Here is a 27,508-nt window from a genome sequence, read left to right as displayed (position 1 = left end):
TATGATAATGTTCAACCTTTTTATCAACATAACCTTAATTTTGATATTTAACCTTTTTTATCAATATAGCCTTAATTTTGATATTTAATTAGTTTCAATTCTTTTTTCTTTTTGGGAAAGAAATGGTATGCATTAACTCAAAATCGGATCATCCTTACAAAGAGCTTCAACCAACCAACTAGGAGCTGAAAAAATAGAATTCTAACTAGCATTAAAACTGGCGTGACGTGCAATGACATGAGTGACCCCATTCACTAGTCTTGGAGATAAAGACACTTGGAAATCATGTCGGTTACTAATTAGCCCTTTACAGTCTAATATAACGGAACAAAAGTCTGACAAATTAGACGTGGACGAATAAACCCTTGTAGACGAATAAACCCCTATAACTACCTCTTCTACATCACATTCAAAGATAAAATTAATACAATTTAGATTAATAACCTATTGGATTGCCTCCAACAGTGCAAGAGCTTCCAAGATGTGTGTGGTTCAGTGTAATTCAAAAAGACGTTACTGTGATATGCCATGAAAGAGCCGTCCGAGCTCCTAACTGCACCAAATGCTAGGCAAACTAAATATGTTTTATAATGATTCTGATATTGATCAAACTTACTGACGTAAGGGAAAATTTGCTTTTGGTGACCAATATTAGGGATAAAATTGCATCATTTTACACATGATTAGTAAAATTGTTCCTAACTGCTAACACTAGAGCATCTCCAATTAGTCCATTGTCTTGAAATAATATAGATTGTTAGTGTTTTAAGGAGTGACTAATACATATCATCTCCAATAATATTCCTTTTCTTTTCTCTTTATTTATTATTTTATTATTAAAAGTATCAAACATTATTATATTTACCAATTGTGAGATGGCATAGACTCTTAAATAATAACATATTAATAATAGATAGGATAAAGAGTCTCTTATTAGTATTTTCCAACCGAAAAAAGTTAAAATGCTCTAAACTTAAAAATGTTGCAATTTTTTAATGGAAACGTACGAAAATAAACCCTGTGTGGTATAAAAGTTTGGCTACCATTGTTGGTTAATGAGAGAAAGTGGAGATTAAAAAGAGATGAAGAAGATGGTGTTTTCGATTTTTTATTTATTTTGAGATTTGTTTGTGATAATTAGATAATGAAAGGGTTAATTTATAAAATAAATAAATATAAGGATAAAAAAAACTCTTTGTCATTTGGCTTTGATGTTCATTTGACTTTTTTTAAAACTGTTAATCAGTTTGGACTGTGTTTGCTAATAGAATCAACATCAACATATCTGTTTGCCAATTTTTAAACCATATATTTTATGTTTGAAAATAGCCTAAATCACATCGTTTATTTTTGTATTTTTTCCTTTTTTTAACGGAAAAAAGATTATACTGATAGAAAGGTCATTCCATTCCATGTTTAATTCAACCTCATCAATTAACATATGAGTATGGATAAAAATAAAAGATCGGAATAGTGATAAAAATAAGATAGTTGAGAATTATTATCCCATGTTTGGTGTGTTGGATAAGAATAAAGATAAAAATAACTCTTTTGCCATTTCTCTTTGACTGTCATTTGACTTTTTTAATATTATTAGTCATTTTTAGGGCTGTGCATCGGTATAAAACCGAACCGATCCGATTTAACCGAATACCGAATTGCTAAAAAAAAAGCAAACCGAACTAAAACCGAAAAAGTATGTAAACCGAAGGTATACCGAACCGATTTTTTCGGTTCGGTTCGGTTTTTAACCGAATAACCGAATTTATAACTAAATTAAAAAAAAAAATCACATATTTGAAATTGATATTTTCGAATTAGACAGAGAGCAATGAGACTAACTGAGACTTTTCTAATTTATCATTTTCTAAATATCTAAACTTCAAGTGGGACTTGTGAAGAGATTGAGCCTTCATTTAGAATTAGAAAATAAAGAGAGAGAAGAATGGCTTTGAGAAGAACTGAGATAGTGAGAAAAGAGTGAGATGAAAATTAGAAATAAGTTAGAGAGAGGAAGAAGAGAAGGCAATGTACAAATAAGTGGTTGGAATCATAAAGATTAAAGAAGAAGAAGACACTTTTTCGAACTGAGTAATTAGAATTAGGAAAAGAAGAGAATGGGTGGGCTAGGGATTCTAGCTTTCTAGGAATTAGAGATAGGAACTTGGGAATAGAAACTACAACTATATATATTACTACTAGGAACTTGGAAAATATAATTAGTAACTCGTGGAATAGATAGAAATTAGAATTAATGTAATATATTTATGTATTATTTGTGAAAAGTTTACATATATAAACTATCATTTTTGTATATAATCGGTTCGGTTCGGTTTTTAAGTAGTTTTTATAAAACCGAACCGAACCGAATACCGATATATTCTAAAATATCAAACCGATTCCGAACCGAATAATAATAAAACCGAACTGAAAACCGATTTTTTTGCGGTTCGGTGCGGTTTTGCGGTTTTTACCGCACAGCCCTAGTCATTTTGGACTTTGTTTGCTAACAGAATCAATCTCAACGTATCTGTTTGCCAACTTTTAAACCACATAATTTATATTTAAAAATGGCCTAAACCACATGGTTTATTTTTGTACTTTTTCCTTTTTTAACGAAATAAGATTATACTGATAGAAAGGTCATTCCATTCCATGTTTAATTCAACCACATCAATTGGCATATGGGTATGGACAAGGATAAAAGCTTGGAATAGCGATAAAAATAAGATAGTTGAAAATTATTATTCCATGTTTTTTTTTGGATAAAGGTTGGGACGATACAGTGACTGAAAACCTGGAATCCCAACTAGGTTGGCACCCTAGGCCCAAGCACTGAAAACCCGATATTATTTAAAAAAGTAAATATAGTGTTTAAACAGAGGGGGAAACAAATAAAACAAAAGGTAGCAAAAAATCAACGAAATCTAAAATGACAAACATTACAAGCATCATCCAAAAGCAAAGAATGACAAAAGGATGGAGCCGAGTGGCACCATGTGATGGCGGGGGAAGGGACACCTGAACGGGCCAAAACATCCACAAGCTGATTACCTTCACTGAAAATGTGAGAAATCACAATGGACATCTGTGAACATTGGTGGAGGCATTTCATCCACTCATGATGGACAGATCAGGGAACCTTTCTCGACCGAGTCTTTATTTTATTAACCACTAACAAATACCCTCTAAATTTAATTAACTTCATTCCATATTTATACTATAATAATATAAGGATCAATCTAAATTTGAATATGAGTAATATAGTAAAATTTATAATTTTATCTCTATTCTTATCCTACATACCAAAAATGAGATAATATGTCTTCCTATCTTATTTTTATCTTTATCCCAATTTTTTTTATCCTTATCCCTATCTCATCCATTATCCCTATCTTTATCCTCATAGAATACCAAACGTCCCGTAAATTAATTTGAAAAAGTTTAGGGAGTATTAGGTTAATTGGTAACTACGTGTCAAATATCACTATTGAATATATCAATTTTGAAAATATAGAATCAATAATCAAATTAAACTAAATAAAAGTTAAAATGAAAAAATTATCATTTACTCTATTTTATAATAATCAAATATTACGTATAAAATCTTGATTTATGAGTTTTTATATAATTATACAACTTTTAATAGTAATTTTGCATTTTGTTCATATAAATATCCTCAAAGATAGGAAAAGCTAAAAACATGTTTCAACCAAACCAAAACACTCAAAGAGATAGGACTCCCACTGCAAAAGAGTTAGAATATGACTCGGAATCCCACGCTTCAGCCAAGCTAGACTTGAATTGTGAATATATATATATATATATATATATAGGGAATTTAAACCATCAAGTTCATTCTAGGGCTCGTAATCAGTAAGGTAAGTATGTTTTGTTTTTGCTTTAATAGTCTTGATTCTGCCCAAAAAACAAAAGAACATCCAAGAGATCAACCAATTCCACAACTTCCTGCTAAAGATAAACAAACTGGTATCAATTTCCTACTTTCTCTTTTACTTTCGCAATCAATAAGTTAATTAAACAGAAAATTAAGAAAAAACAATTAATGATTTTGTTTTTGCTTTAATGATCAACTAGATTCCGCCAAAAAAACAGAAGAGCAACCAATTCGATACCTTCCTGCTGTAGATGAACAAACTGGTATGAATTTCTTCCTTTCTCTTTTAGAGACGGATATTAGAAGAGGGGAATCTGTATCTGTTGTGAAAGAACTTGTTGACAACACTTTCACTTGGAATATTCAGAATTTTGAAAAGTTGAAAGAAGAAACCTATAGATCTGAGGTTTTTGGTATTGGTGGCCATAAATGGTACGTGATAGGTTTTTGATTCAAAAACTAATTTACTTACTGAAATTTGTGACTCTTTCGATGTGGTTTAGGAGCTTGGAGATTTATCCCAATGGGAATTCAAATCATAAAGGCAAAAGCATATCTGCATTTTTATATTTGGAGGATAAGGAAGCTCTTAATCCTGGAGAAAAGCTGAATGTTGAATATGTCCTGCGGATCAGGGATCAATTCCAAGAAAAACACCATGAATTGTTTGGTGAGTGGAATTGAAGTCTTATTCTATTTCACTAACTCTTATTTTATTGATAGTATTGAAGTTTTATTATTATTAACTCAACTGTCATTTGACATTTTGCAGTTAGTAATAAGCACTTTTCTTCTTCGACTTGGGCTTGGGGCTTCTCGGGGTTTATGCCTCTCACAAAACTCAATGATAAATCAAAGGGATATATAGTTGATGGTGTTGTGATTCTTCAAGTGCAAATTTCTTTGTTGACAATGCTCAAGATGTTGACTTGAACTCTAAATTAATAGCATTTTGAGCTTTTGGAATTGAAAAAACTAATGAAAACTTAATATCAGTTGGAATTTAATTATTTTTGTCCCATAGATGTTACAACTTGCAAGTATTATGTTTTCTGTCTTCCAATGCCAAATGCTACTCTGTACATGGCTTTATTCCTAATATGGGTATGTTGCTATATGATAATTGCTTTATCTTGTAGGAGAACTTACAGTATATGCCATAAAGACCATGAAATTCGTGCATTGAATTAATATATTGATGTAACTTTAGTAAAAAAAAAAAACAGTTAAACCAATCCGAAAATATAAAATAAAAGAGCTAAAATTTTATTTTAATTAAGTGATGAGTACGTCCTTCCTTCTATAGTATTTCTTATGCCAAGTCTAGGTCCAGGGACAGTGGACGTTACAACCAGTGTTTTGAAAACCGGACCGGACCGGCCGGTCGAACCGGTCGAACTGCGAACCAGTCAAGTGTCCGGTCCGGTTTTAGCTATATAGGTTCAACTATATTAAACCGTATCAAACCGGGGTTGAACCGCGAACCAGTATTAAACCAGTGAACCGGATTGACCCTGGTTTTTTGCCATTTTTTGAAAAACATATTGAATTAAGGAAAAAATTTAAAAATTAGGTAGAGAACAACCTCTTTAATAATTGGTGTTAATTAATTTAATTTTAATTTTAATATTGTGTTAAAATATGGGTTTGATTTTGGATGTGTGAATTTTTAATTAATGTGTTAAATTAAGGATTGGTTACCGATGTGTGAATTTTTATATTATCTGTATGAATTTTTAATTTTTAATTAATATGTTAACTTAAGAATGATTTATTATATGTATGAAATTTTTAATTTTATGTTCAATGAAACATCATTTTATTTTTTATATATATATTTTTTTATTTTTTTATCCGGTTGAACTATTCCGGTTGAACCGGTTGAACCTATTAAACCTTGAACCAGTTATCTCACCGGTTCAACGTCCGGTACGATTTTCAAAACATTGGTTACAACGTATCATTCACCATTTTTCCAAATGTCTTGGCACACTCCCACCCTCTTTGCCCCATTACATAAGTCCACCTCCACAGTCTTTCCCCATTACACAATCTTCACTCTCTCCATTACAATGTTTATTATTACAACAAATCTCTCCATTACACTCGCCCCCTAACACTAAGGCCTTCTTTGATAAAGCACTTAATTGCTTAAATTAAAATGTTAAGCACTTATTTAATTTAAGTGCGTTTGATAACCATTGTTTTTTCTCCACTTAAATTAGTTAATTAAGTTAAAAACCACTTATTTTGATAAGTCAAAATATTTAACTTATCATTTTAAGTTAAACATTATCAACTCATACATTTTTAAAAATTAAATCAATCAATAAGTTCAGCACTTATAATATTCAGCACTTAAAATTCAGTACTTATTTTTTCAGCACTTAATTTTCAGTTTTATCAAACAGCACCTAACATTTTAAACATACATTGATTTTGAAAATGTAATTTTTGATAGTTATATAAATAGTAAAATAACAAAAAAAATAGTATGTTCAATTTTGTGTTAAGTAATAGGAAAATTGGTATTGCTTGAATAAAAGTTGATCAGAAGCAAATTTGTAGCTTCTCTAAAATTGAATGTTATCCTTTATTTCTTTTACTGTTATTATTGGCATAATATTCATTTGACCCCTTAAATTATAATTTTAAAGTCAATTAGAACCTTAAACTAATAAAATCATCAGGTCCTTCAACTAAGCAAAAATCCTTAATTGTATCTTAAAATAAAAAACTACAACTATTTGATATAGACTATAATGATCTTTATGTTGGTTAAAATTGAGTTTGGAGGAGAGGATAATGATTTTAATTATTAATTTTAAAGTGTTGGGGAGATGGATGTTATGCCATTATTATTATTATTATTATTATTATTATTATTATTATTGGTGTTGTTGTTGTTTTCAAATCGTGATGATTGAACTGAGTTCTCTCCCACTACTTGAGCATTTTTAGAGCATCTCTAATAAATTATACTACTAACCACTTAATAGTTAGGACACATCATCAACGTGGAATCAATTTAATAAACTCTTATACTATTAAAATATCTCCTCCAATGAACAATACTATAACCACTCAGTACATGACATACTAATTAATTTAATAATATATTATAATTTTTTAATAAAAAATATTATTAAACTCAAAAGCTGCAAGGCAACTGCTTTTGGCAGCTTTTGAGTTGCTCAAACCGCTTGGTACATAGCCGTATGAGCATAAACTCTCCCCAATAGACCATACTACTTTTAGGAATTAATGAGCTTTTCATTATCCCTCATTATAAATGCTCTTAGCTTGGCATACCCAAGTTTCATGTTTCTCGGCGGCAAAGTAAAGCGAAAGAAATGCTCGTAATTAATGGAAAAAGTGAGTATGAAAGAAGAACAAATAGAAACAGCTACTAATCCTAATCGTAATTTCAAGGCAGGTCTTGAGCTATGATTTGAAAGGCGTCCATTACCGGTCCATAATACTCTCCCAAAGAAGAAGAGAAAAGACCAAAAGCCCATGAATAGGGTTTTTGGCTAAACATGTGTCTAAGGATAGAATAGGAAAGGAAAGAGTTCATGGCAATTGAGTAATAAGAAACCGAGGGCAAAACAGTAATTAAGCAACAACATAAATGGTCCCCTCTTAGTAAGAACTTGGAGGAGAAGTATTGTCCAGACAGGATACGCCCCGCGTAACTTGGGTGCTGAGCTTTTGGACATTTCGAAGGGATTGTACATGCGGCTTTTCTGGAGTCATGCTCCGCGTATTGTAGCTTCTGGTCGTGATGATCCTCCTTGGTGGGCTTTACGCGTAGCGTCCCCACCGTTGCGCTCCGCGTGCTCGAACTCTGATAGGGGTGTTTCGTCTCTATCTTTTAGCGTGATTTACGGTTTAGTTTTAGATGAAATAAATAAGTTTAATTACAAAAATATAGTGTTTTAAATAAAATAACGAAATAAAAATAAATTCTGAACTTTCGGTTAACTTTCCTTATTTTTAAAATAAAACGTCAAGCTAACTCGGCTCCCGAGAATTGTATTTCAGGTACAAACAAGGAGCAAAAATCATGCATTTACTCGAGGCGTATTATCCCTTACGCGAGGCGTGGAACATGGAGTCAGAAATGATTGCCTTATCCGCAGGCATCACGTGGGATCTAACCGCTAATACGCAAGGCGTACCCAACCTACGCGGGGCGTAGAAAGCAATAATTGGCCCAATCATAAATGTCAGACTGCATTGTCTCCTAAGTCAACTATCAATACGCAAGGTGTGCTCCAGGTTACGCAGGGCGTAAATGGTGTATTTTGAGCAATAAAACTTCAGGAGCTCAAACACGCACGACGTATATCACTATACGTGGGGCGTGTTTGAGATAACAAGATCCGATTTAGGTCCACATGCAGGAAATTATTGAAGGAATGGGCAAATACGCAGGGCGTCCCCTACCATACGCGAGGCGTATCATGGGAATTCTGCACAAATCATGATGTTGCTCCATATTTGTATCTTGTGAAATTACAATTCTACCCCTAGCTTGATGTATATAAATAAGGGTGATTAGCACCCATAGTTTCATTCAGTTTCTCATGTAATAAAACTCTACCTCCTCAAGAGCTTGTTCGTGTAATCCGTCATTCCGTCGAAGTTCCGTTCCACCCTCGTCCACCAAGCTCGAGAGTTCCACCTCTAAGACCTAAGAGACGGCCTTGAGTCCGGTTAGCTAGTTCCGAGGGCTGATTCTTCCCTCTTTACTTGCTAATTAGCTTGCACTCTTCCTATGTACTAGGCTTGGTTGTATTCCGCATTTACGCTTTCCATATTTATAATATATGATTTGCAATTTCCGTTTCTATATACGTGTTGATGTTTATTGCTTGTTTTGATACCCGTAATTGATTATTGTGTAGGGGAACGTGATTTTCGATGCCATTCGGGCTACCCTTAGGGATTCATATAGGTGTTGCCTTACCGGAAATGACGCTCCGGAGACCGTAGGGATTGACAAACCACGGAACTTACGGACCCTAGTTTCTGATCCCCAGCATTAGACACGCCTTGACTAGGAACCACGTAGTCTAAATACTTCACGGGTCGATCGAACTACACGTAGTCGTCTTTGCAAGAGTAAAACGCCAACCGAATATATCCGGAGTCATTGTTTATTATATTTATAACTTATCGTCACCCATATCATTCCGTGGAGTTTTCCGTTACATGGATCTGTCTCACCAATAGTTTAGGAGTAGTTTGTAGTTATCCCTCAAACCAACCTAAAGTATTCACTGCTTAGATAACGTATAAAACTGAGTCGTTTAATACTTGTAGTTATAAATCCCGTGGATTCGATACCCGGTCTTAACCGGATTATTACTTGATATGACGGGGTACACTTGCCCCTAAGTAGTGACGTCTAGTAAAGATAGAGCATTTAGAAAGATCACATCCATAGTCATAACGCACTTATCGTATATATTTCGTCATAGAAAACACAACACTAGACGTTTACCCTATCAAACTCCTGGGCACTCTTCACTCTGGACTCTGTTCTTACGCCCCGCGTACTAGGAGATACGCCCCGCGTGACTTGGGTACTGGACAATTGTTCGGTAAAGGAGTCCTCTACGCCTCGCGTGATGCGGGCATCCTAACTGGGATCAATAATAACACGCGCCTTGGCGGATCTCCTCTCGACGTTCCCACAGAGGTTGTATCTAAGAGGGCGGATCCCCTGGACACGCGAGCGGGGCGGATCAAGGCGTACACCATGAGGCGTACCAACAACTACACTGGGCGGATCTCAAGTTTACTTCCTGCCGAAGGAATTCACCAACAACCTCTGACGCTCCGTACCTGCACCTCTGTACCTGTTGTCTGGGCGCATTACCTATCTTACCCTCTTATTATTAACTGTATTGTAACCCTAGTAGGGGTAGTCCCTGTCCTTTGCTTATCTTTTAGAGGTTGTATTTAAACCCTCATTTTGTAAGGATATGGCAACTTTTATCAATCAAATATCATTTCTCATTGAGATTAAGGTTTATACCTTTGTTTATCGGGATTCACTCCTTCTAATCTAGCTAGAGAAGAAGATCTTTGTTGGTTTACGATTAAAACCTCCATTTATCGCTTTCAATCTGTATCAGTTGGTATCAGAGCCAATCGTTTCCTGACCCGAAACTTCTTTTGGCAATGGTTCAACCCCGACAACCGTAAGATTCCATGGAAACTAGTGACCGGAGATATGAGGAGCTGAGAGAGCACCTCGCGGAACAAATCCAGGCCAGCCTTGAGCGGCAGAAACAAAACGACCAACGGTTCCAGGAGCTAACCGGTTCCCTGTAAAACCTCAGATTGGAGATCCGTGCAATGGTCAGACCAACCGCCGGGGAGTCCGACCAGAGGAGGGAAGGAGTCCTTGAACCACGACCCCAAAGGCAACCTACGCCACCTCGACTACCATTGGCAAATGTCCAACTTCCACGAATGGGTCCTAGGGATCCTGAGGTAAGAAGACCCAACTTTGTCCTTGTACATAACGCTGATAGTGATAGTGATGATTTTGAGGATATTGGGGATAATGGTGCCTTTAGAACTGTGAGGAATAGTGGTCCGATTGACGACAGACGTGTGGGTATTGCTAGGGCAGAACCAGATCTAGGGAACTTTGATAGAGATGATGTCTTTAAGCTAAAAATAGACTTACCATCTTTTGGAGGCGAATTGGATATAGAGGGGTTCTTAGATTGGTTATCGGAAGTTGAACGTTTCTTTGAGTATGCCGGTATTCCTGATGAGAGGAAAGTTAGACTGGTGGCGTATCGCCTGAAAAGTGGCGCATCAGTTTGGTGGGATCAGATGAGGGAAGAGAGGAGAAGAGGGGGCAGAGATCCGATTAGATCTTGGCTACGGATGAAGGCGATGCTGAGGGAGCGGTTCTTACCGCCGGACTACAAACAGTATATCTACAGCTCCTACAGAGGATGCTCTCAAGGGACCCGAAGTGTCCATGAGTATACTTCTGAGTTCTTAAGGCTTTTGGCGAGAGCCAACCTGTCTGAAACTGAAAGCCAAAAGACCTCTAGGTATCTAGAAGGGTTGAGGTACAATATTCAGGATCGTATTGGCACACAGATAGTGGTTAGAGTACAAGATGCTAGGAATTTAGCCCTCAAAGCTGAGTCCCAACTGACCGGGAGATCCAGGAGATCCGCCACTACTGAGTATACGCCTGGAGAAAGAGATAACGTGAAGTCTTACTACAAAGGCAAGCAGGTGGCGAGTGCCAGTGGGGCCAAGGTTAACAGTGTGGGAAGGGGATCCGTTGGAGATACTAGACCATACAAAGAAGCACCTATACCACCCAAGAGCAACAATCTGTATGCAAGGCCAGCACCTTTCAAATGTTTTCGGTGCAATGAGCCGGGACATAGATCCAACGAGTGTCCTAGAAGGAAGAGCGCCAACATGGTGGAGAGGTATGAAGATGACTATAACGAAGAGGAGGAAGTATTTTGTGAACCCTTGGGAGAAGATGATGAGGTGTCGGGTGAAGAGAGGTACGCCATTCATGTGGTACGGCGTTTGTTAGTCTCCAGCCGAATAGAGGGCGATCAGAGGCACCGACTATTCAGGACCCGCTGTCTTGTGAAGGGCGGGCGATGTTATGTGATCATAGATAGTGGGAGCCAAGAGAACATTATGAGTAGCAGCGCCGTTCAGAAGTTCGGATTGTTGGTAGAGGCGCACCCTGATCCCTACAGGGTGGGATGGATCAAGAACGTGGGCGAGTTGAGATTGGTAATTATCATGATGAAGTCTGTTGTCATGTGGTCGACATGGACGCATGCCGCCTATTATTGGGCCGACCCTGGCAGTTTGATAACAACGCCACCCACGCCGGAAGAGAGAACACTTACAGATTTTTGAAGAATGGGGTGAAGTTTGTCCTTACACCAATGGTGAGAGAGCCAAAGGCCGACGAGAAGTCTACCTTGGTAGTCTGTCCTACACACAAATCGTTCGTCAGCGAATGTGAGGAGAGCCAGATGGTGTATGTGGTGATGGTTAAGGCGAATTACGAGGCCGCCCGAAGGGTTGAAAGAGAGATACCGAATGGAGTGACCCGCCTACTTGGCGAGTATCAAGATCTGTTCCCCGACGAACTGCCGAGTGGGTTACCACCTTTGAGAGGTATCCAACATCATATCGATCTGGTGCCTGGGGCTAGTTTGCCAAGCCTCCCATATTATCGAATGAGCCCAAAGGAGAATGATGTCATGAGACAAAAAGTGGAGGAACTCATCGAGATGGGATACGTTAGGGAGAGTATGAGTCCTTGCGCTGTTCCATCGTTACTTACACCGAAGAAGGATGGGTCTTGGCGGATGTGTGTTGACAGTAGGGCTATTAACAAGATCACCATCAAGTATAAGTTCCCGATTCCAAGGTTGGATGACATGTTGGACCAACTTGGCGGATCTTGAGTCTTCTCCAAGATTGATCTCAGGAGTGGGTATCATCAGATACGAATCCGATCTGGGGATGAGTGGAAGACTGCCTTCAAGACAAGAGATGGATTGTATGAATGGTTAGTTATGCCCTTTGGGATGACCAACGCCCCTAGTACTTTTATGAGACTGATGAATCAGGTGCTTCGCCCAGTGATTGGGAAGTTCGTAGTTGTGTATTTTGATGACATTTTGATTCATAGCCAGACCTTGGCGGAACATGAAGAGAACTTGTAGACAGTGTTTGACCTGTTAAGGAAACACCAACTATACGCCAACACCAAGAAGTGTGACTTTGTCATGGAGAGCTTAGTTTTCCTTGGATTCGTGGTCAGCGGGAGTGGAATCCAAGTTGATGGGGAGAAAGTAAGAGCCATCCGAGAATGGCCTACTCCGAGGAACGTGGGGGATATCAGGAGTTTTCATGGGCTAGCAACGTTTTATCGCCGATTCATTAAGAACTTCAGTTCCATAGTGGCCCCGTTGATGGAATGTTTGAAGAAGGGAAAGGGGTTCGAGTGGGCGGACGCCCAAGAAGAGAGCTTCGCCTTGATCAAGGAAAAGCTGAGTACATCGCTAGTGCTGGCGTATTCCGATTTTGACAAACTGTTTGAAGTTGAGTGTGATGCCAGTGGAATTGGGATTGGTGGTGTCTTTATGTAAGAAAAGAGGCCCATTGCATACTTCAGTGAGAAGCTCTGTGAGGCACGGCAAAGGTGGACAACGTATGATCAAGAGTTTTATGCTGTAGTAAGGGCGTTGAAAGTATGGGAACATTACTTGGTGGGAAAAGAGTTCATCCTCTACACTGACCATCAAGCTCTCAAATACCTGGGAAGTCAGAAGCAACTTCGAAGCACCATGCACACTCGGTGGTCCGCCTTCATAGATAAGTTCCCCTATAAGCTTATCCATAAGGCGGGAAAACAGAACATAGTGGCGGACGCCTTGAGTCGGAGGGTTGCACTAATAAAAACAGTTAACCTGGAGACCGACTGTTTCGAACACATCAGAGGAGAGTACCTGGCGGATCCAGACTTTGGAAGTATCTGGGAGAAGTGCCAGCGCCAACCTGGGGATGGGGCATATCACTTGATGGATGAGTATCTAATGAGGGGCAACCAACTTTGTTTACCCTGCACTTCTATCCGCGAGAAGGTGGTCAGAGATCTACATGGCGGATCCCTAAGGGGACATTTTGGGTGAGACAAGACATATGCAGCAGTGAGTTCCCGTTATTTCTGGCCCAAAATGAGAAAAGATGTGGCGTACATGGTAGAACGATGCTATATCTGCTAGACCGCCAAGGGACACGCTACAAATGCTGGCTTACAGCTACCCTTGCCTGTACCAGAAACCATATGGGAGGATCTGTCCATGGATTTTGTCCTAGGGTTACCCAGAACTCAGAGAGGCATGGATTCCATCTTCGTGGTTGTTGACCGGTTTTCGAAAATGGCACACTTCATACCATGCCGTAAGACTAACGACGCCTCAGCGACTGCCAAGCTATTCTTCAAAGAGGTTGTCAGACTACATGGTGTACCAAAGAGCATTGTCTCAGATCGTGACACAAAGTTCCTGAGTCACTTCTGGCGGACCTTGTGGGCTCTTTTTGATACTTCTCTGAAGTTTAGTACCACCGCCCACCCCCAGACAGACGGACAGACAGAAGTGGTCAATCGGACTCTGGGAAACTTACTGCGCAGCAAATGTAAGGATAAGCCCAGGATGTGGGATGTGGTTTTGGCACAAGCTGAGTTCGCCTACAATGGATCTGTACACTCGGGAACTGGGAAGTCACCCTTTGAGGTGGTATACACTAAGACCCCGAATCACGTTCTTGATATAACCCATCTTCCCAAAGGAAACGTGACTGCAAACCAGCTAGCCAAAGACTATGTCCAGATGCACCATGAGGTGAAGGAGACTCTTGAGGAGAGAAACCAGAAACTAAAAGCTAATGCGGATGAGCACCGCAGGGACCTACAGTTCGAAGTGGGAGATGAGGTTATGGTTCACTTGGGAAAAGAGAGACTCGCCAACGCCACAAGCAGCAAGCTTCGACCGAGAAAGTACGGGCCATATAAGATCACCAAGAAGGTCAATGCCAATGCCTATCATATAGCTTTGCCAAATTGGCTTGGTAAAGTCTCACCGGCGTTCAATGTTCGTGACCTTAGCCCGTGGAAGTCAGATGGCCCTTTGGAGAACAACACAGACCAGCCAGTGCCGAATTCTTTTAAAGAAGGAGAGAATGATGGGGACATCCTAACTGGGATCAATAATAACACGAGCCTTGGCGGATCTCCTCTCGACGTTCCCACAGAGGTTGTATCTAAGAGGGCGAATCCCCTGGACACATGAGCGGGGCGGATCTAGGCGTACGCCATGAGGCGTACCAACAACTACACTAGGCGGATCTCAAGTTTACTTCCTGCCGAAGGAATTCACCAACAACCTCTGACGCTCTGTACCTGCACCTCTGTACCTATTGTCTGGGCGCATTACCTATCTTACCCTCTTATTATTAACTATATTGTAACCCTAGTAGGGGTAGTCCCTGTCCTTTGCTTATCTTTTAGAGGTTGTATTTAAACCCTCATTTTGTAAGGATATGGCAACTTTTATCAATCAAATATCATTTCTCATTGAGATTAAGGTTTATACCTTTGTTTATCGGGATTCACTCCTTCTAGTCTAGCTAGAGAAGAAGATCTTTGTTGGTTTACGATTAAAACCTCCATTTATCGCTTTCAATCTGTATCATCGCGCCTTGGTGAGCACGCCTCGCATGCTTAGTTATGTGGCCTGACTCTCGTTGTTCTCATCTCTTGGTTCCTAGCTCGGACTTAGGGAAGGGATGCCCTTATCATTCTCCCCTTCTTTGAAAGAGTGGGACTCCGCCTCCGACGCCTTGGTTGGTAACGACCCATCCGGCTTCCACAAGCTCAAATCCTGCACATTAAAAGAAGAAGACATCTTCCCAAGCCAATTGGGAAGGGTTAGTTGGTAGGCATTGGCATTAATCTTCTTGGTGATCCAGTAGGGGCCATACTTTCTCGGCCTCAGTTTGCTATTAGTAGCGTGCATGAGTCGCTCTTTTCCCAAGTACACCATCACTTCATCCCCCACCTCAAACTGAACATCTCTCCGGTGTTCGTCAATCTTAGCCTTAATCTTACTGTTTTTCTCCTCAATGCTATCTCGAACTTCTTGGTGCATTTGGCGGTAGTCATTGGAAATTCTGAGCCACTACACTTTTCTTTTCCCCCTTAGGGACTTCGCCCAAATCAAGTGAGTGGTTCGGAGCTTTAGTATACACAATCTCAAAAGGGGACTTCCCGGTGGTCGAACTCACGGCGGATTTGTAGGCAAATTCGGCTTGAGCGATCACATAATCCCACATCTGGGGCTTATCTCGACATTTGCTTCTCAATAGATTCCCCAACGTCCGGTTTACCGCCTCAGTTTGCCCATCCGTTTGGGGGTGAGCCGTGGTGCTGAATTTCAAAGTGGATCCGAGGACGGCTCAAAGAGTCCGCCAAAAGTGGCTAACAAACTTGGTGTCCCGGTCAGATACTATGGTCCTCGGAACCCCATGTAGCCTCACCACCTCACGAAAGAAAAGCCTGGCAATGGCGGTGGCGTCACTAGTCTTACGACACGGAATAAAATGAGCCATTTTAGAGAATCGATCCACCACCACGAATATAGAATCCATACCCCGTTGGGTTCTTGGTAGTCCCAACACAAAATCCATGGAAAGATCCTCCCAAATGGTTTCCGGGATCGGGAGGTGCATCCTTAATCCGGCATCAGTAGCATGCCCCTTCATGGTTTGGCAATTTTCGCATCGCTCCACGATGTACGCCACATCTCTCCTCATCTTAGGCTAGAAATATCGGGAGCTAACCTCCTCAAAGGTTTTATCTTGACCGAAATGACCTCCTAACACTCCTCCATATAGTTCTCGGATCACTCTTTCTCTTAGAGGTGGCAATTTCTGACACGAAAACACGAAAACAGAGCCAACCCGACTGACACGACACGATTGACACGAAAGTCATTTTTCTAATATTTATAACATATAAAACCATATGGAACATAAATATGAGATAACACGATTTTGACACGAAACACGACAATTGCCAGGTCTACTTTCTCTTACGGACGTACCCGGGAGACATAATTGGCTACCCCTTATGAGGAACCCGTCCACTAACTGATACTCCCCTCCTTCGGTACCGTTCCTACACTTCTTCCACTCACTTCCAAAGTCCGGGTCATCACAGTACTCCCCTTTAAGGTGCTCCAAGTCTACTAACTCCAAGGCCACTATTTTGAATAGTGCTACCCTTCGGCTCAACGCATTCGCCACCTTGTTTTGTTGACCCGCTTTGTGGAGAAGCTTATAGGGGAACTTATCCACATAGGCGGACCATCTGGCATGCATAGGACTCCGGAGTTGCATTTGGCTTCCTATGTACTTGAGGGCTTGATGGTCGGTGTACAACATGAATTCCTTTCCAATGAGGTAGTGCTCCCACATCTTAAGAGCCCGCATAACCACATAGAACTCCTTGTCATAGATGGCCCATTTCTGCCTCGAGTCACACAATTTCTCACTGAAATAAGCTATGGGCCTCTTCTCTTGCATCAATACTCTTCCAACTCCCACTCCACTAGCATCACACTCTACTTCGAAGAGCTTATCAAAATCCGAAAATGCTAAAACCGGAGCAGTGCTCAGTTTTTCCTTTATCAACGCGAAACTGCTCTCTTGTTCATCTCCCCACTTGAAGCCCCTACCCTTCTTTAAACACTCGGTCATAGGAGCCACGATAGCACTGAAATTTCGGATGAAGCGCCTATAGAAAGTAGCCAGCCCATGAAAGTTCCTAATATCCCCAACTGTCTTCGGAGTCGGCCACTCCCGAATAGCTCTAACCTTCTCTTCATCCACTCGAATAGCACTCCTACTGACCACATACCCGAGAAACACCAAGCTCTCCATCACGAAGTCACACTTCTTAGTGTTGGCAAAGAGTTGGTTCTCCCAGAGCAAGGCTAATACGGTCCTCAAGTGCTCCACATGCTCTTCTAATGTCTTACTATGGATCAGAATATCATCAAAATAGACCACCACAAACTTTCCAATCATAGGACGTAATACTTGGTTCATCAATCTCATGAAAGTGCTCGGTGCATTGGTCATCCCGAATGGCATCACTAGCCACTCATACAACCCATCACGCGTCTTAAATGTTGTCTTCCATTCATCTCCCGCCTTGATCCGGATTTGGTGGTACCCACTCCTTAAATCAATCTTCGAAAAGACCTTGGATCCACCCAATTGATCAAGCATATCATCAAGTCGGGGAATAGGAAATTTGTACCGAATGGTGATCTTGTTGATGGCTCGGCTATCCATACACATCCTCCACGACCCATCTTTCTTGGGTGTAAACAACGCCGGTACTGCACATGGACTCATGCTCTCCCGAATGTAACCCATTCTTATCAACTCGTCCACCTTCTCCTTCATCACTTCACTCTCCTTGGAGCTCATTCGGTAGTGAGGGAGACTAGGTAAACTCGCTCCCGGCATTAGGTCAATATGGTGTTGGATGTCCCAAAGGGGTGGTAGCCCATATGGTAACTCTTCCGGAAACACATCACGGAACTCATTCAGTAAATGCCCTACTTCTTCCGGAACTTCGTCCTCTTCGCTACCTACCCTTCCCGACGGTGTACTAGATTTCACCATTACTACATAGACCGTTTGACTTTCCTCACACTCGTTGATAAACGCCTTGTGAGTTGGGCAAACGATCAAAGTAGATATCTCCTTAGTCTTTGGTTCTCCTACCAGGGGTGTGAGCACATAACGAACCCCGTCCTTCACAAACCGATAGGTGTTCTTCCTTTTGGCATGGGTAGCATCCCTATTAAATTGCCACGGACGTCCCAACAGTAGGTGGCAAGCATCCATCTCTACAATGTCACAGTAGACTTCATCCCGGTACTCTCCTATCTCAAGAGGTACCCTACACCTTTGGGTGACTTTCAGCTCCCCGACATTCTTGATCCAACCCACACTATACGGACTCGGATGTGCTTCGATAACCAACCCAAACCTCTTAGCCGCTGTGTCGCTAATGATGTTCTTTAAAAAATGTGATTTTTGAAAATAAAAAATGTGGTTTCATGGTAAATGTCGTTCTGAACAACTTTAATTCTTGAATATTTTTATTTTGAGGTCGTTAACGATCTATAACGGTCATTTTGAGAAGTTGGTTAAAATTGAGTGGCCAACGATGTTAAAAAATGTGAAGTTCAGTAGCCATACCGGGAAGAAATGAAGTTGAATGGTCATAATGTGAAAATGAATAAAGTTCACTAGTCATGGATGTAATTTACCAGCAAAAAAGAAGTAATAAATTACTTACTGCCATCAGAAAAGTAATTAATGATTAAAATAAACCTGTGCCTCATGGCACAGGTTAGATTATCCCTTTATTTATTTGGAATATTTAATTAATATTTCACTGAAGTGATATGGGAGTTAAGGGATGTTCGACCTGCTCACTATCTATTTAAGATCAAAAACTTCTCATCTCTCCTATCTGCAAAGATTGACAATTATGAATCAACTGAATTTGAAGCTGCTAAATACAAATGGTATTTTCCTCCCTTTATTTTTTCTGCAATTTGATTATTTCAATTCTCCTTACATTTGTTTTTAATGTAGGAAATTGTCTCTTTATCCCAAAGGAAACAAGAATAACCATATCTCTCTCTATTTGGTCCTAGCCGACTCAAATGCGTTTACTTTTCATCAGGAGGTTAATGTGTACTTCAAGTTTTTTGTTTATAATCAAATTCAGGATAAGTATTTGACAATTCAAGGTATTTTGTACTAAGTTTATTATGTGAATGTTTTCTTTATCCTTGAAACCAGCATTTTATGCTTTTAACTGTTGGAATGTATTGATCAGATGCCAAGGGGAGAATAAGGCGTTTTCGTGGGACGAAAACAAAATTTGGTTTTGATCAATTACTTCCACTCAGTGTTTTCAATGATGAATCAAATGGATACTTGATTGATGATTGTTGCATATTTGGTGCTGAAGTTTTTGTTGTAGAGCCTATTTGCAAAGGGGAGTGTGTATCTGTTGTCAATGACCTTGCTAAGAACACCTACACTTGGAATGTTGAAAATTTTGCAGATCTTAAACCAGAAAAATCTCCTGTGTTTGGTATTGGTGGATATAAATGGTATGTCATATATGCATTATTTTTCTAATTTAAAAATGGGAAAACGAGTGATTAGTTTAAACATTGTCTTCTCTAAATTAAACTTTTTAACTAAGCTTTTGTTTAGGAGTTTGGAGCTTAATGGAGGTAAGAGTTAAAGGAGGTAATGGGAAGGAAGATTAAAAATTAATCTTGTTTGGGAGTTTATAGGATGTAAATTAGGTTAAATGTTTAACTTTGTTTGAAAGTTTAAATCTGTAGAGGAATGAAGGTTAAATTTACTCTGTTAAAAAAGTTTACGTTACTTCCATTAACCCCCAATTTGGAGATTAGAAGAAGTAAACATTTAACCCCATTAACCTCCATTTACTCTCAAAAAATAACTCTCAAACAAAGTTAACTTAATACTTAACCTTCCATTACTTCCATTTACTCCCATTAACCTCCTCCCAAACAAGGGCTAAGGTAGTAATCTTTGGAAAATTAAATGATTAAAACGTTTAATCCAAACAAATTTGTAACTTGAGGAGTTTAATTATTCATTTTGATTTTAAAAATCAACTTCATTGCATATATGAACAATTGTTTACGATAAGTTCTCATTGTCCTATATGTAGGACTTTAAGACTTTATCCAAATGGATACTCAAAAGAGGAAGGCACAAGCTTGTCATTGTTTTTACAATTGGAGAATTTGGAAGCTCTTAATCCGGGACATACTTTGTATGCTGAATTTGATTTGCGTGTCAAAGATCAACTCCACCAAAAACACGAAGAGAAATCAAGTGATAGAATTCAACATATTTGTCCATAAACTTTTTTTTTTAAGTTTTCTATCAGCTTAACTTTAAACTGATATTTTGTCGTTAGTTGCCGCTTTTCTACACCTGACAGTTGCAATTGGGACTACCCTTGTTTTATACCTCTCAGCAAACTAAATGATGCATCCCAGGGTTATCTAATCAATGGCGCAATCATTCTTGAAGTACAATTTTCTTGCATAACAAAAGTCGAGGATTTCTCTTGAATCTATATAGTATATAGTTTAAGAGTACTTTCACCTTTTGGAGTTGAGAAACGCATGAATTGGAATTAACTACTTTTTGTTGTTAGATTCGATGTGCAAACTTGACAATGCTGATAGGTTATTGTCTGCTATGCATTCTTGCACCGTTTAATGTTTCGTTAGAACTATATTAAGTGTTAACCATATTTTGCTTAATTGGCTTCCATGAAATTCCTCAGTTTCCTTCTCTAGTGTTTAATTGCTATAGTTTATAACTTCGAAGTCTTTTGATCAGTACTTAGTGACTGCAAGTGACTTTAGCGACCAAAGTTTTGGGGGGCTAAAGTCAAAAAATTAAAAGTTGTATCATTATATCTATTTTGTCAAAATTTAAGATTTTGGTTTGAACCTCTGAAGCGTCAAATTGCTAACGGTATAGGGTCCGTTTGTTTTATTTACTATTTGATATTGCTATTTGTTGTTGAAAAGATTGCTTTTCTAACCAAACACATCAAGATTAGAATTATGTCAAACTAGTAAAATCAATATTTTTAATATATTTTAAAGATTAGAATTTTTAAATTAGCTGTCTAGGATATATTTTCTAGGGTTTAGAGTTTATGAATTGGGGTCTAGAATTTTTAAATTATGGTGTAAAATCACAATAAATATAGAATATAGAAAGCTATTTAACCCTAATGACATAATAAGAATTAAGTTTCTCTCTTGAGCTTCCCTCGCTCTCTACTCCTCATCTCTTTGTATCTAACGTCCGCTTTAGTCCGTGAATTCTTCATTTTCAACTCGTGATTAACGTATATGTGGTTGATTCGTGACCATTGATACGAGATTCTAAATGATTTGATTCTTCCATTGTTTATATTCCCAACGGGTTCTGCTCTACAAGAGGTGAACCTTAAGACCATATTTATATTCAGATTATTTGTTTATATACTCTAATATTTAAGTTGAATTATAAAATATATACTCTAATATTTTTATTATACTTACATGATAATAATATTAATTTGTTAATTATTTTTCAATTTATATATATATATATATATATATATATATATATATATTGAATTTTATTATATTTTTATTTGTTATATTGATTTTATTAAGGGAAAAGTACAAAAATAAACCTTGTGGTTACACCTGTTTTCGATTGCAGCCTTGTGATTTAAACGTTTACAAAATGGTACATTGAGGTTCATTCCGTTAGCAAAGACATACCAAATTGACTTACGGTGTTAAAAGTAAAAAGGAAAAGAGTTAATTTAGTCCTTATATTTTATTTATTTTATAAATTAGCCCCCTTATTATCTAATTATTACAAACAAACCCTAAAATAAAAAATAAAAATCAATTACACCATTTATGTCCTCTCTTCTCTCTTTTATTATTTTTTTCTTCTTTCTCTTTTTTTTCTCTCTCTCCTCTTTGTTAATTTCTCCCTCTAAAATGAATTGAATTACTCTTTCAAATTAAATCAACAAACTGAACCAAGAATGATAGCATTTCATTTGCTAAGAGCTGAAAGCCATCACCCGTATATATCTGGAAATACAGAAATTCCATTATTTGGAAGCTGAAAGCCACAGCCATCACCCTCCATCTTCTTCTCTGTGTCCGGTTTATTTATTTATTAACCTAAAATAAAAGTAGCAAATGATGTGGAAAATCATCCTAAGAACCATACTCGATTTAACCGGATGGAAGTCTAGCCCTAACACATTGCATTTCGACCCCCAAAATCAGTCTTACCATTCTACAATCATCGTTGTCTTCCAGTTTCTTCAAATCAGGGTTTTCTCTCGCCTGGATTATTTGATCCCTAGCTGCCTAATTAAGCAAAGTGAGTTTATTTGTCACTGCTTTATTTGCTTTTGGATCTGTGGTTGTAACTATGATTTGATTCTTATCCTGATTGGATTTTGCTCCGGTGTATCTGCTTTGATGATTGTGTGCTGGATATACATGGTTTTGATTGTGTTTCTAATGGATGAATGATGATTACGGCGAGAGACGTGGTTGTACGGATTAGAATAAGAGCAGGACATGATCGATTTTTTTCCTACTATTAGCAGTAGATTGAACTTTCATACAAGTTCATAGCTGAGGTAGGAATCATCAAATGAAATGTTATAATTCTTGCTTTGGTTTGTTGATTTAATTTGAAAGAGTAATTCAATTCATTTTAGAGAGAAAAATTAACAAAGAGGAGAGAGAACAGAGAAAGATGAAAAAAAAATAAAAGAGAGAAGAGAGGACAAAGATGGTGTAATTGATTTTTATTTTTTATTTTAGGGTTTGTTTGTGATAATTCGATAATAAGAGGGTTAATTTATAAAATAAATAAAATATAAGGACTAAATTAACTATTTTTTCTTTGACTTTTAACATCATTAGTCAATTTGGTATGTGTTTGCTAACGGAATGAACCTCAATGTACCATTTTGTAAACTTTTAAACCACAAGGCTGTAATCGAAAACAGGTGTAACCACAAGGTTTATTTTTTTTACTTTTCCCTTTTATTAATTCATATCTTCTCAAAATAAATTTTATTGGTATAAAAAATATTAGTAGTATAATTTTGAGAAAAATACAAAAATAAACTAGGTTTTTTCATCAATTTTGAAACACAGTCACGTATTTCAAAACATGACAAATATGAGGTTTTGATGTTCATTCTACAGTTAAACCTCTATAAATGAATGTTCGATAAATTAATAACCTCGTTTATATAATAAATTCTTTCGGTCCCGACTTGGGCCAATGGACTAAAGTAATAACCTCGCTAAATGCATTAAGTAATAAAAATATTTAAATCCTTAATGGCCCAATGAAGATATAAATTAATAATTATTGAATTTTATATATATAGATCAAAATCTTTCAATCAATCAACTAGAAGTCATTTTTTCTGAAAAAAATGCATCTATACATATAGTTGATTTTTTTTCCACCTAAACCAAAATGAACATTATCCTTAACTTTTTGTAGTGTAAACACAACTTCTGATATATTTTGCTCATGTTACAGGAAGTAGTTATTTAAGGTGACTATTGTTTGAAAATCTCTTTTGACGATACATTTGCGACAATGCAATTGGATCATTTCCATCATCATTGTTCATTATTGATTGGATAATTTCATCGTCTGTATGCATTTTACAATGAAAAAATATCGATAAAATAATAAATATTGATTTATTGATAAATGAATAATTTATTCATTTACCGATAAATAAATAATCTTGCTTAATGAATATTTTTTCCGGTCCCAAACGATATGAATTTATCGATGTTTTATTGTATTAGCAAAAACAATCCAAATTGACAATGCTAAAGAAGTTGATGGGATAATATTGAGTCAAATGGTCAAGGACTTTTTTTTTTTAAGGTAAGTCAATTACACATTCTCATAAATCAATATTATTCTTTCACCTCAGATAACTATCTCCTTTATATAAGTTTCTCTCATTTCCCCCTTATATTATCTCTTTCAAGCCCCTTCTATGGAATTACTCCCTTGTTTTGTGGTTTTATGGGTTATTAAGAGAGATAGAGAGGGGTCTTGAAGAGAGAGAAAGTTTTATAACGAAGAAGATAGAAAAATTTGTGTAAGGGAGAAATTTAAGTGAGGTAGAAAAATACTTGTTAATAAGAACGCGTGATTGACTTGATTTTTAAAAAGGCAAAAGCAATCTTTCACTATTTGACCAAGAACCTTCACATTAGCTTTTTTTTTACATTGTTAGTTAAGTTGGACGATATTTACTAATCGAATGAATCTTAAGGCTTCTGTTTATCATGTTTTGAAACATAAAAGTGTATTTGAAAATGATAGAAACCACATTATTCACTTTTATAAATTTTTCTTTAATTTTTATTAATATTTTTAATGTTAAGTTATGTTATAAGATTAAATGGGAATAAAAATATTATTTTTATAAAAAGTTTTGAATTTTGCTTGACCACACCTGAACTTAGAACCCTTGACCTTTTTTTTCTCAAACAATTCGGTTTTGACAACTATATATACTAGTATTGTGCCCTCGCGTTGCGCGGGTGGATAAATTTTTTGTATAAAAATTTAACATTTTAATATATTTTAAATTTTATACCATTTACGTATAGTAATATTAATATTTTATTTTAAAATAATTTAAATTTAGAAATTATAAATAAATTAACAAACATACCTTTATAATTGTTTGATAATATTTAGAAGTTATTGAAGTCATAATCTATTCCCTGTTGACATATTTGCAATGGTCATTCCTTTTTGTTCTTGTATAATATTTTTTATATATAACCTTTCAATTTAAAATATTTACACTTTGTGGCGATGTTTTTTCAATCAAATTCTAGCTCTCCTCAAAAAAAAATTTCTCGTGTTTTCTAAAATCTTTGATAAATCCATTAATTTGAAATAAGCATGTCTTTTTTTTTTAAAATTTTATTTGGTTTATGTAGTAGTTTAGATGTTTAAATATTGTGTTATTTATTATATTTGTATTGGTTTTAATGCTATTTATTAAAGTTAAATGAATGGAATATGAATGGACCATTACATATTTTTTCGTTATATAATTTATTTTTGTTGGGATATTTTGTAAGTTGTTTCATTATATTTATTAAATACAAATATAATTTTTTTTTCAGTTATATTAGTTTTAATGTTATTTTCTCTCTTATCCACATCACTTTTGGCAAAAAAAAAAAAATTTAGAAAATGCTCTAATACTAAAAATGCCACTATGGTCTCATAATTTATTATTTTAGTTATAAATATTGTAATAAAGTTCCACCAATAATAGGCAACTAATCTTTTTTTATATTAAAAAAAACAAAGGTGCCAAAGGGGTGCAAAAAAATTAGCAACATTGCCGGGTAATTAGATGGTCATAAAAGTTTGAACAATGTTTTCAAAAGATCGCAAAAGTTTAATTTGTCTCAATAAAATCATTTAAGTTTGTTTTTGTCCCAATAAAGTTACTTTGGACTTTTTTCTTTAATTCTTTCGCCGAAATTGCTGTGGCATCTCAACATCACGTCAGTGCCACTTAAATATTAAAAAAAATGTAACTATACATTTTTAATTGATAATCGATATGCCACGTAGGTTAATTTATGATCAAAATTTTAATTGATAATCCTTATTTACTTTATTAAGACAAATTAAACTTTTATGACCTTTTGGGGACATTGTCCAAATTTTTGTGACCACTGACGCTAATTACCCCAACATTGTCATAATGATTTAGGCAACATTTATTTGTTACTCCAATGCAAGTCACTCTTTCAAGCACGCCCCACCTCATCAAGCACCATTCCAAACACCTTACATTGGAGATGCTCTTATAAGCCATAAAAATGTAATTGAAGCAAATTGTAGGCACAATAAGAAAACTAAAGAAAAAAAAATGTTATAATTGAAAATTATATATTTATTACCTGTCATCAGATTTGGAAATGGAGGAATGAGGAGATTTTTGGAGGTGATACGGTCGTTATTCCTAATGTTTTTTTATTTCTTTTTCAAAAAGATTTGCACTTTTGTTGAAGGCTTCAAAGAGGATTCCTTAGCTAGTACTATTCAGAGGAAAGATGTCCATCTATTAGGCTGGTGTAGGCCTAGTGAAGACGTGGTAAAATTAGACACTGATTGCTCTTGTCTGAAGGACGGGAGAATTGCTGCTAGAGGGGTTCTAAGAGATAATGGTGGAGGTTGGGTTTCTTGCTTCTCTCAGAACTTGGGCATGGGTTATTCCTTCTCTGCAGAACTTTGGAGATCCTAAAAATCTGGGGGTAAAGAATCTTCTTGTGGAGTCTGACAACCTTGAAGCTGTCAGAATGATCTCGGAGAATAAAGCTATCTGCTTGAATAGCCAAAATTTAATCAAAGGGATTAGAAGGTTTTGTTCTTCCTTTGATTCTTTTAGCTTCAGCCATATTTATAGGGAGCAAAATCGGGTGGCGGACCGTCTCGCGGCTGAAGGACATGCCAGGATATTGGGGCTCTCAACCTTTTCTTCTCCTCCCGAGTTCATTTCGTCTCTTATCTTGGATGATATGGTGGGAGTCAGCTTTCCCAGGCTGATCCCGAGTTGGGTGGTTTTTGTTGTTTGTTTTTCTTTCCTTTCCTACCAAAAAAAACCAAAATAATATAGATAATTGAAATAAATGAAAAACTTAAAATATTGCTTTCATAGAATATCCCAATGTAATGAAAATGGAAAAAATTTAAAATCTGGGTATCAACTTTAAGTAAAAATGCATGAAAAAGATGGAATTTTTTTAGAATAAATTAGCCTCTAACCTCATAAAAAAAAGCAAATCTTCGTCCGACTTGAACTTGAGTACCAGGTGACATATAATAAAAGAAGAACTTCATTAACATCATAAAAGAAAAAGCAAATCTTCATCGGAGTAATATATAATAAAAGAAGAACAAAATATATGTAAAAGAAATAATCAAATTAAATACTCCCTCCATTATCAAATAAGTGTCCTTTTAGAATTTTTACACAAATTAAGAAACACAATTAATGTGCACTTAAATTAATAAATTTACTTGGATTAACTAAATAAAAATTCTCTCTCTTATAATGATTGGAGAAGAAACTTTGAAAGCTTAAAAAACACATAAATCAAGACAAAATTTAAATGCTTAGACCAATAATTAATAGGAAGAACATTTATGAGTGGGACAATTTATGGACTTGATGTTGTGTATATGAGAAGTTCAAGCATTCCCTCGATGTGGATATTACATTTTTCACTCTCTATGTAAAGACACTTTCTAATGTATGGTAGGATTTTC

Source organism: Euphorbia lathyris, chromosome 4 (assembly GCF_963576675.1).
Source record: "Euphorbia lathyris chromosome 4, ddEupLath1.1, whole genome shotgun sequence".
Lineage (NCBI taxonomy): Eukaryota > Viridiplantae > Streptophyta > Magnoliopsida > Malpighiales > Euphorbiaceae > Euphorbia > Euphorbia lathyris.
The sequence above is the reverse complement of the archived record's forward strand: the minus strand, read 5'-3'. Positions refer to the sequence as shown.